General features: G+C 41.2%; 1 long non-coding RNA gene across 1 annotated transcript; it reads right to left on the reverse strand.

Annotated features, from left to right (window-relative positions):
* Positions 1-851: 851 nt before the first annotated feature.
* On the reverse strand, positions 852-3,607 carry LOC109614962. Its single transcript, XR_002195970.2, has 3 exons — positions 3,532-3,607; positions 1,079-1,149; positions 852-957 (listed from the first exon to the last, which is right to left on the reverse strand). It is a non-coding gene; the product is annotated as an uncharacterized LOC109614962 (long non-coding RNA).
* Between the last annotated feature and the right edge of the window lie 7,379 nt (positions 3,608-10,986).

Raw genomic sequence — 10,986 nt, forward strand, 5'->3', positions numbered from 1 at the left:
ACATTCGATGCCAAAGAACAATATTTAACAAGAAGCTTAATTTCAGCAATAAATCATGGTATATGACTGTGTCCATCATTTCAGCCTAGAGCATATAGCTTTCTCATTCATTGTCTTAACTGTACATCATGCAGTCGGAATCGATCGATAAGACTCTATTACCCAAACTCTACCGGCACCTTGAGACAAGAGCAGGGCTGCCCACAAACACACATGTTAAACTGAGTTCACTCATTCGCTTTGAACACACATTTCTATGAATTGAAATGGAAAGATGGAAAATATGAGCGGGAGTTTTCGCTGAAAGAGCAGCGGGCGGGATTTGAACACGCACTGCGGCGTTGACTCCTGAAACGTCCAAGGACTCGTTCACAAAAGCTTGAGAGAATGACACTCACGCAAACAATGGAGTTTCACGTAGTGTCCTACACACGACACGAGAACTTTATGTAGCAACCCTTTTCAAACGTAATGAGGTTTACATGGCTTCCTTCTCTCCTGCAACTTTCACCCTAACTTTAGAAAATGGCAGCAATCCTGAATTAGCTTAGGCGTAACCACTAACCTTAAAAATCACTACAATTCAATACAGGTGGAAGCCAATTAACTTTGGGGCTGAAGGCTTATCGAATATTTCCGTTTAATATTTTTAATATATAATTTAATTTCACAAACATGAAAGCCATTACCCCTTAAAGGGGAGGAGTATGGTGGTTAGATACTTGGGGGGGAATCCTAATTTTAAATGCATTAAACTGACTGTTATAACAAGATGTGACAAAAATGTCAAGGCAGGGTAAATTACCTATAGGCACTGGGATTACTTGCGAAAAGTACTAACCTCTCTCTGTAGTCACAAGGTCCTGGTCACACCATTCAAAATGATACGTATCGATTATTTGCAGTCTGTAGTGCAGTGATGGTTGATGCGAAAGATCAGCGTGCAAACCCCTCTGCCTTTCATAGGGTTTAAACAGACAAAGACACATCAGGTATGCACACAGGACACTAAACCACTAAACCCTGCAAAGTGAGGACAGTCTCCTCTTCTCCTTCCTGCTAACTTTTCCACTCTTACCTGCCAGTCCTGCAAGAGTTCAAAGCCTTGAATGGGATGGGATTATCTGGACTCTCTGGGGTCAGTGTGTGCTGTAAGGGATTGATGTTCACGTAAACAGGACATGAGTGTTGAGTTTGACTGGATCACGGACAGCCTGGTAAGCAATATACCATATGGTACTGTAGATAGTTTTGGCCCTTTTGTAAGAAACAAACCATGATCAGTCAAAGCTAGTTATTTACAATCACCAAAGCAATCACTTCTACAAATTTCTGTAAGAAATAAAAGTTTTTCAAAATATTGCATGAATTGTAATAAAATCTATTTCTACCCAGAAATAAAAATTCAAATCCTGTTTCCTGTGCTTTTCGAGTTGAATTTCCTGTGATCCACTTTGCTTGATGGCCCGTACACGTCATATCTCACGCAATACAAATGGTTACCCTCCATAGCCTTCTTTCCTCCTCTTACATTCCCACAAAACACTGTAATTTCATTAGATCTCGTCCAAAGCCAGTGCTTGTTTGCTCACTCACAGTACTGTTCCTGTGTAATGCTGAGTCATACGCCACAAAAGCTAAATGAAAATTGTTTGCTTCCAGCAGTAAAAAAAACAAACACATTATGATTAAATGTATTCCCGGCTAGAGTTCTAAGAGTGTATGTAAGAGTGTATCTAAGAGTGTATGTAAGAGTGTATCTAAGAGTGTATGTAAAACCAAATCATGAGCCGATCTCATAAATAATGGTAACAGGGAGAAATGGAATAACAAGTCACGAAACGAGATGTTAGCACATATGCTACGCACACGCACACACGCACGCAACACGCACGCACGCACGCACACACAAAGGGTTGTCTTTAAACCAGCAATGAAAGGGATATTTAAATGCTGCTCTATTTACCAATATGTCCAATGTGATTTACATGTCTGGTGACATAATAAACCTGCCCATTGACATACAATTCTGTCACAATTTGTCGCCGCACATTATGAAAAAGAACATGTTAAGTGTTATTTGTATTAAAATCAGAGCAGCAGTAGACAACAGATTCATCAAAGTCGCACACATTTCCTTTTCCCACGAAGCGCGTCGTAAAGATTCTTTATTAAAGGACAATTACACTGGAAAACAATTACACAGGCGAGACCTAGATTTCCTTTATTCTGATGTGATTGAATCATTGAAAAGGACTCCAATATTGGAGTTGCTCTATAACTGAAACAATCACATAGTTAAATCGCCCAGATAACCACAAACTAGTAAAAATACAACTAAGAATAAATGTTAAACAATATTTTGTTCGTTGAGAAAATGAACACATTTTATAGGACCCACTTTAGTGTAGTTTATGAACCCGTATTGGACCAGGTATATTGGCAGAAAAAATACTTTCTCTTACAGTAGAGACCTATGGAAAAGATGCTGGGAAGAAAATAATGTAAATTATTGAAAGCACAAGAAGTTGATTGCCTTGCGACTAGTTAGTCATCTCATACAGTTACCTCATACAGTTACAGAACCTTGTACAGTTACCTCATACAGTTACCTCGTACAGTTACAGAACCTCGTACAGTTACCTCGTACGCCTGAAAAGGTTGGAGGCCCCGATCTACATGGTCTTTTATATAGTGTAACCATCTGAAAATTGCTGAAAGTGATGACACATCTGAAAGTGATGACACAAACATGTCAATTTATTTAACCACAGTTGTCTGGGCTTGGCCATACAATGGAGCACATAGGTTATGCATGACATGTTATGAAGGTTGTTTAATAGTTTTTTTCCCAAGCCTCGTTTCCTCTGTGAATTTACCTACACACTTCCCACTGATGCAAGGCAAAAGCTTAATAAACATTAAAAAAAAAAAAAAAAAAAAATCTTGCATCAAAATGTATCTACCAGTGCACTCCGACATGCTGCATGCAACTAAGCTATCCACAATGTGTACAGGTTGTCAGGTCTGTTTTGAACCCTTAAGCCCACTTTATATTTTCATTCCAATTTGCCTATTTTCCATCTGGTAACTTCAGAGAACAATACGTCTTGTTTGATCGTAATCTCTTTGTCTTCCGCTCCTCCCTCCCTCCTTTCTTCTCCCCCTTCCCCTCTCCGTCTCATTTACTCCAAGTAGGCTACACAATCACGCAGCGACGTAAGAGTGAGTTTGACATTGGTAGGGACATGTTCCTTGATACTTCTTAGGCCAAATGAAATTGCTTATCTTCAACTCATCTTTTTTTGAGGAGTGGAAATAGGCCACTGAGATGCTGCCCAGTACACAAACGGGTGATGTCATTGATCACCTTGTCCAGTCTTTAGTTTACGGTAGCCACCAGCCTGTTCAACATTAGACTGCAGAATCAAAGTATTCCTTCATGTTGTCCAACAATTGAGACTAATTCATACCATGACAGATCATTTGACTAAAAGCATCATAAACTAGGCGAGGCGCTCATCATCGTACCTGTTCACTGGCTTTTGTCTCCAGCTCCTTGAAAGCCTCTTTCTGTCAGTGGCCACCATCATGGCTGCCTCTCTCCTGTGTAGAGTTGACACATACAACACATCAAAGATTCATCAAAGTTCATATTAGATCAATCAGAGAGATTCACTCAACGATAGATCGTCTGATGAGCTTGGCGAGGCTTTATTCCACATGAACTGGTGTCTGCCTGCCTGCCTAACTACCTACTCACGTCTGCCATGATCATGGCAGCACCAAACTCTTAACACATGTAACATGACCTTTATTTATCTAGATGCAATTCAAATGATTTAGAATGAAAGCACTCCAACTTGCCGGGGATGATGGGTTTTGTTTGCAGGGAATCCTTAGCACTCCTATTTTCTTCTTAGGTGTTGTTGGCAAAATTGAGAATGACTGTACCTAGCAAACAAAGTAATATCCATATTTAGCTAGGAGGTTTGCAGATTTGTCGTTCTAACGTGGCTGTTAAAATATATTTACACGTTTTACTCTATGTGCCAATAACAAACTCCTGTGCGGTACAGTACTTTCCCATAAGTCATCCAAGCAATTTAGCATAATCACTTAGCGTGGCCCAAACTGAGCGAAACAAGCAGTCAGTCGTTGCGATGGTGGGGGCAGAGAAGCTAGGTACCATCAGCAGAGTCCATTCCAAAATAAAAGTTCAAGAACAAGAATTGCGTCTCCAAAATAAAAGCATTGTGCCAATTATGATGATATTATTATTTTTGTTTAAGAATGATTATTTAAAGACTTTTTTTTTTTTACCAATTCCGCTCATTGGTTATTTATTATTTTATAGGGGGAAGGAGTGCATTCTGGGTGTGACTGTATGCCGCACCATGCTTCTACGCCCTTGCAATAGTGACAGAGATAATTTCAAGTACCAAATCACCAATTTAAGATTTTAGTGTCCGACATTAGTCATCCATAAGAGACGGTCTGAGTCCTATATACACCATATACATCTACATATATACACTATTTCCTATTTCCAAGAGCCCAGATTTACAGTGATCTAAAGAATTGGATGTAATTTGGGATGCAGTTTGCCATGGGTTGATGAGTCTGTGGATGTGTATCACCGACAGTATTGGGTTGATGTCAGTTGATCCTTGTACATAAACACTTATTCTGATTTGAAGTACATACAACCACCATGCATCAGTCATGGCAACCAAACACCTTATATTGTGGAGTTGAGAAACAGAGTTAGGATGGACCCAGTGGGTGTTAGGAGCAATAAGCTATCAGGTTACGGAATTAACTGGGAATTGAGTGTATACAAAATGAAATATAACAATTTATCCAAGACATTGGATAAAATATATATAAGAAATGCCTATGCTATATAATCCTTCTCTTGTGGCTTTGAATGTGTAGAAACACCACAATTGCATAATGGAGCCCAGAGCATCTTAAGACAATTTAACTCTTAGTTATAAGCCTACTCAAATGCATGCCCAAATCACAGTCAGAAAATGTTGTAATGATGCTATAATGTATTTAAATAGAAGTGCTTATATTAGAAAGTTATTTTCCTAAAGTAAAACATTTTCAAGTGCAGCTCTGTCACCAACCCCCCACCCCCCCTTCTCTAAAATGAACCCGTGGCTATGAATTTATTTGCATCTGTCTCTCTTTGTCTTTCAATCCCTCTCCTTTTCTTATTTCTGTCTCAATATTTATAAGAATTAATCACAATATTGCCTCAGTCCCTTTTTCAGTGGAAGCGAAAATCGGTGAGTAATGGAAGATTCAGCTTGTGAAAAATATTCCCATGAACCAACCTCATTCATAGTTAAGCAAGACAGGGAACCCTATAACACACTGCATCCCAAATGGAAACGTATTCCCTTCTGGCCCTCATGCCCTAAAGGGACTAAGAAGACATCTGTGGTATAATTTGTTGCTCTCCTTTGTCTGGTGCTATGTGGTGGTAGACGAGTGCACAATAAAAAACCTGATGTTGTATTGATCACTTGTATTTTATACCCTGGAGCGGCAGGACACTCTAGCCTGGTCAACAGTGTTGGGTCAGTAAACTAGAGGTCATTGGTTCTTATCCCTGAGCTGACAAGGTGAAAACACCTGTCGTTTTGTCCCTCTGAGCGAGATTGTAAATACTAATTGCTCCCAGGTCATTGCAGTGAATAATAATGTGCTTAGCATACATACCTATAAAGAACATAACAGCATATGTTCATGTATGTCTTCACATATAATTCACATGTATTATACTATTCATAAACATTGATCGATTGTGACTGATACACTGTCAATAGTTACATACTACTGAGTTAGGCTACTGGTCTTTTATGCGGAAAAACACTATTTGGGGTGTTTTTTTCAGACTCCCTGCATTATTATGAGTGATCTGAGATGTTTCAGACATGACTATGCACAGACAGTAGTTTGGAAAATTCAAACAGCGATCTTCAAGCAATGACGTTATTAGTTGTTTGAGCCCAGTGTCTAATCTAAAAATTAATCATGTCTTGTAGCAATGATTGTGTTTGTGTTTTGCTGATTGCTCAATCGCACTATGTAGATATGGTTGTCCGTGTCCAATAGAGCCATTGCACTTGTCTAAACAATGTTCCTATTGGCACAGACATTACTGGACAACCAGGTTGGCAAACTTTCTCCGGCTTTGAAAAGACGACAGTCTGATCGGAGCCTAGTTCCCACCCTCGAATGCATGCTTTTCAAAATCGGGGCATTACAAGGTTTTACACGTTCTTACGAGCTAGCTAGCCAACTATTCTTTTTGAGATTGTGAAACAATCTCTACTCAAGATTCCTCATTAAAAGAAGAGGCGCTTGCAACCAGGAAATGCAGATGACCCGTTTCTCCCAGTGACATGCAGAATCACTTGTATTTGCGTCGTGCGAGGAAATTCCCACTTCTGATGGCACACGGGATGCGTTAATTTCAACAGACACTATAGGTAGGGCACCGGTGAAATGTCCCTTTAATGTACTTACTAATGCGACCCGGTGCTGTTTTGGTGGCACATCATCTGCCTGTCACTTTCCAGTCAAACAAAGGAATGAATAATACACCAAGCACAGTGTCTCCCGGTGGACTAGGTTAGCTGGAATGTAGCGTGTGCGCGTGCATCCAGCTCCTGACTCACAGTTGTTTCTCGAAGGGCAACTCTCGGGCGGATTGCAGATGGGATTCCACCCACAGACAGAGCGGAGCAGAAACACAGGCACACCACATTAGCCACTCTAAACATGCAGTGCATATTCACAGAAGCCCTCTTACACGTCGCCTCATACACATGGCAGTACACGCACACACACACAGACACACCCTCTTAATACACACACCATCCAAAACCCGATTAGACAGAGCCAACAAGAGGATTGTGCGACCAGCATGATGGGATGTAAGCTCCCTTCAGACTGGTGCAGACGTGTGTATGTTGTGTGTGTGTGTGTGTGTGTGTGTGTGTGTGTGTGTGTGTGTGTGTGTGTGTGTGTGTGTGTGTGTCTGTCTACCTGTGTAGGTCGTATGTGTGTGTCCGTCTGTGTTGTCCGTGTGTGTGTTTAGAGTGTAAGTCCCTTTCATGACAATCCTGCTCGCTGACAATGCGTGCCAGTAACCTCTCCCGAACAAGCCCTCCCCATCACTACAATGTTAGCGTTTGGTGTGTGATTATAACCGTGAGTGTACAAGCCGACTGGTGAAATCGCTGGTGGCTCAGCAGAACGTTGTGTACGTCTGAGACTGCTGAGGGAGTGGCAGAGCACACTCTCTGAGAGGTGCGACATTACAGAGTCAGGAACAATAAACCAGTCACCGGTTTGCTCTTCCTCAAAGAGGTAATGATGTTTAGGCATTACAATCAGCAGAACTGCAAAGAAGCTATGGAAGTTTCCCCTGCAAGTCAGTACCATCGTTTGATTCTCTGGGGGACTGGGAGATTAGATCTTGTATGTCAACAACAGATCAACTTGTTAAGGAAATTATCTGGTTCTCACAGCTTACTAAGAAGATCCTGCAAAAAATACAAACAAAAAACAAACAAACACTAAGAAACCTTCTCTTCATCTAGTTTTAAGAAAAGAAAATCATATTTTCTTTTTGTTTTATTTTACATTACATCATCTCTGAACATCTTCATATTTGCAATATATACATGTTGTCTTTTCACAAGGCCTCCCTCCAGTGCATTTCCCAACCATAACGGAAATCAAAAAATACAATTCAAGTTTTTTTTTTCTCTATTTTTTTTTCCTCAGAATATCACAATACTTAGAGATAACACAACCACTCTGGTAATGAAGAATGTATCCCCTAGAAACCACATAGACTGAGACCATCATGTTAAGCATTGGAAGGAAGGACAGCATCAACATCACTGTAAAACTGTATTCCCAAAGGGACACATTCTGACTTGAAATAAGTGAACTTATTAAGATAAACCTAAGTCAATACAGCATACATTTCCATGTTATCAATTTATCTCAAGTCTGAATGTGACCCTGACTGAACAATAACAGGTTTACTAAAGAGCCAGATAAAACACAGAATTCAAATGACAAAACCTATGGAACATAAGACAGAGCATTTCTCATTAGATCTATCAGCAAAGAAAGGGTTTCCTGAAAAGGCAAACTGACAAACAAATATACAGCGTCAACATTAGGAGGTAAATGTCCTAACACGGACACGGTAGAAAACAAACAAGCAAAGCGCACGCTTCATCTTGCAGTAGACGTCGCCAGTGTTTGTCATGAACTGCATGGTGGCGTTTCAGAAGGACGACCGGAGACTGGGCGAACGGGAAGCTCAATGCATTTGATTTCTTGAACACGGATGTGGTCTAGGTTCAGAGGTTGTTTGGCCAAAGGTCAAGAAGAAAAAGTAACGAGAAAGAATTAGCGAGTCTGGTTCACCGAAATTTGCCCGGGGTCAGCAGCGTAACCAGCAGATCTACTACAACATAAAGGAATGTTATCTCAGGCTGCCAACCACTGTGTGTTTGTTTTGTCCGTGTGTGTGATTTCTCATCCCCACTAATTGAATAGGGTGGGGACCTTAACAGCGGTCTCAGTTTGTACGTTAGTCCGTTAATCAGTATGTGCATAAGACACATGCAATATCTCAGACATCACTTGACCTGATGTGGGTGAAAATATGGTCCTTCCTTGAAGACCAGACCTCATCACCATCACACTGATTGGTCCATGAGGGGAGCTGTAATAACCAACTGGATTGCTTTGTTTTTGAAATATTCGAGACGGTTGTTACATATTGGGCGTGATCCCTCAGAGTTGCCGATTCCCTCTTACAGAATACGTTTTACAGGAAGCTAATTTTGCTCCATAAATGTCATCCATGCAGTGTGACCTGTTGAGCGCTAAGGAGAAGTTAAGATGAGGGATAGCCAAACTGAGGGATCAGAGGAGGAAAGCTGATTGAGGGAGGAAAGACAGCAGTAGAGGTGTTCGGGGGTGCGTGTCAGTACTGTACATGCTCACACTGAAGATGGCATTGTTTTGAGGATAGCAGTGGAAAAGTTGAAATCTGGGTAAAATATGTTGGAAATAGAGGTTGGCATTTTACAAGTTCAAGTTTGACATTTACGAGTAAAAGAGCTGTCAAAATGGAATCTGTGTTTGATTGAAACTCCTTTGAGTTTGGCTGTGAACACAGTAGATCTTTAAAATCGTATGCAAAATGAGCCACAGTGAGCTAACCCTAACTCTGACAGAAAAAAACAACTTCTGGACCTACTGAAAAGAACTGTGTGCTGCCGGACAGTGAAATACCGGGAGGAGTATTTCAAGAGGAGTACAGTCTTATGTTGTTCCTTTTAGTTTTTTGACAGCCTTCTACTTTTGATCTGTGCTTTGTTTAAGGGATTGATGAATGGTCGGTTGAGACAGTTTAAGCTGAATATACCTTCAGGCAAGGGTATTGAGGGTGAAATGAAAGTAAAAAAGGGAGACCTTCAAACAAAGCAACATAAAAATAAACTGGCTTAGATGTATGGAGTGTTGCAAGTTACTTACGTACAGAAACAAAACATTAGACGGATGCGTTTCTCTGAAGGACTGACACTGACGTAGCATCACTGAGGGAAACTTAAACTTCAGGGAATCCTAGTGTGCTCTCCACAGTAACTCATTTGTTCATGAAGACAGAGAAATTAGCTTTTCCTTTAATTCGTCAACTCACATTCATGCCTTCGCCGTTGGTTGAGTTAGAACATAAACACAGGATTATTGTCTTTGATGGGATTGGGAGATCACAATGTTTGGATGCAGCTTTTGCCTCGTCGTTCCGTTGTACTCTTCAGTAAGGCAAATTGCAATTAACAGTTCTGAGTTTGTTGACAATAATCCTGATAGCCTTGTCTTGTGATAGAAGATGAAAGTGCCTTTGGCTGGACAGAAAAATACTGGACTTTAAGGTCCAGAAAGCAATAAGGGCCTATTAAATAGCAACACCTCCAGTGTCATTCTGTCCCTGTCTCCTCTATCTTTCTACCTCTCCCTGTCCCTCTCTTGCTTTCTTCACCCTTTCTAACTTTCGCTGCACTCTCTCTGTCCCTTCTTCTCTCTCTCTCTCTCCACCATCTTCCTCTTGCTTTCTTTCTCTGTTTTCTCTGTCTATATTTTTGCTGTTCTCTCTCCATCTCCAGTTTAAAAGGCTCTCAGTCCAGAATACAGACAAGGCCTCCTGTTCACAAAGCCACTCAGCAGGGGGCCTAAGAACCCGGAACACTGAAGAAGCATTTGATGGTAAATTAACAGAGATAGTGAGTTAATAACCAGGGCTCCAAATAATCTCAATTTTCAAACCCAGTTCCATATTTCAGATGACACAGAGATATAGACGCATGAGGAGATAATTCAAGGACATTTTCAGTGTTTCAGTTTTAATATTCCTCTCTGTGAGACCTCCACACACTGTTCTCCCTTGAAGTTCCTCCGACTGCTAAGTCCCAGTAATTGGCATCCATTTTTTTTCCTGTTCAGTAATGTTCTGTAGATTTTTGGAGAAACACAGCAGAGTTGAAAGTACCTACTGGGTGGGCTAAGCCAATGGACAGAACTACAGAACACAAACTGTGTTCCAAATTGGAACACTTCTTCTCTGCTTCTCAGGTAACTTTTTCCAGTAAATTACGCCTGTTTGCTCTGTATGACCCCCCCCCCCCCCCGCCTCCTTTCCTCTATGTCCCTGTCTGAAATCTTTGCTGATGGTGGCCCCCCTGTAGGGAGGTGGAAAAGAGGGGGATGAAGATACGAGGGATGAGAGAGGGAACATGCCCCCCACCCCCCAAAAAAAGTCCCCCCCCCCCACACACACACACACCCATTCTGGGGCTCTGCTAGTATTCCAGGGGAAGGTTTAAGCAAGAGAGGGATGGAGGGGGGAAAACTGAATCCCCCGCCACCCCCCCCCCC

Source organism: Esox lucius, chromosome 23 (genome assembly GCF_011004845.1).
Source record: "Esox lucius isolate fEsoLuc1 chromosome 23, fEsoLuc1.pri, whole genome shotgun sequence".
Taxonomy (NCBI): domain Eukaryota; kingdom Metazoa; phylum Chordata; class Actinopteri; order Esociformes; family Esocidae; genus Esox; species Esox lucius.